Raw genomic sequence first — 1,154 nt, 5'->3', positions numbered from 1 at the left:
TTTTGCAATACTTTTAAATTTTTTTGTAGAGCACTCATGCACTAAAAGCTCTGTACAGATATTAACTGGTTAATTTGTAAAGTACCCCTGTCAGATAGAGGAGTATTCACCCCCATTTTTTAGTTGGAGTACCTGCAACAGAAAGATGAAGTAACTTGTCCAAGGCCACATAGTGAGTCAGTGGCAGAGAAGACATTACCCTTTAGGACCTCCTGCCTCCCAATCCTATGCTGATTCTTCCAGGCCAGAGTGAACCAGTCACCACGGCAGGGTAGTGCTAATTACTTTCAAATGGCATGTGCCTGCTTTTTAATGGCAGCTACCTCAGTTCCCCAATAGATTACAAGATATGGCAGTCTCTTGCTGACTCAGTAGAACTGTATCCAGCCAGTATGTGCCTCTCCAAACACCAGAAATATACAAGCTGTGTTAGCTCTGCTGTATTTAACAACAAAATACAGCATAAAAATTCTGCATAAATATCCAAAGCTCACTACTGTCCTTGATTCCCACATGTACTATAGCGTGAAACTACCTGGTCTTCTGCGTTCATCTTAAAGGAGTTATTTAAATTTGGCGTAACTTTGCTGGTATGGATATTTCAAAATACAAAAATGCTTGAGCGACACTTTTCAAGGCACTATGTAAACCAGGTTCCTATTTGTCAGGGTGCATGTCACTCGAAATGGTAGATATTGCTAGAATTGGAGAATCCGCTTAAACAAACAGCATGTAGCTTTGAATTTTCTTTGCTGTTGTATAATGCATCAAAGTAGGTAATTCTGTCAAGCTCTTCTACAAAATAATAGCAGAGGTAACAAATCAGGAAATGGTTAATCCCTTGTAAATATCTGAAAGCGCTATTGCCATGCAACGAATTTTATACGTCAAGAAGAGCTGCTCCTGCCTCCACAATAAAAGCCATGTCTGTATTTTATGTGCATTCCTGAGAGTTAAACATACAAGCTGCCTGCCTGGCCTGGGGGGCCCAGGAATTCCACTACACTTTGGCTGCTAGTCATTTTGCCTTCGATTCACGGTTTAAGAGGAGGAAATGTAGAGGTACCAAAAAGGGTACAAGAAACCAAGAGATTTCATTTTTAGGACAGCCCACAAATCTTTCAAATCATGAATACTTGTTTGTCCTACAGTTT

Source organism: Carettochelys insculpta, chromosome 8, assembly GCF_033958435.1.
Source record: "Carettochelys insculpta isolate YL-2023 chromosome 8, ASM3395843v1, whole genome shotgun sequence".
NCBI lineage: Eukaryota > Metazoa > Chordata > Testudines > Carettochelyidae > Carettochelys > Carettochelys insculpta.
This window is presented reverse-complemented; position numbering follows the sequence as displayed.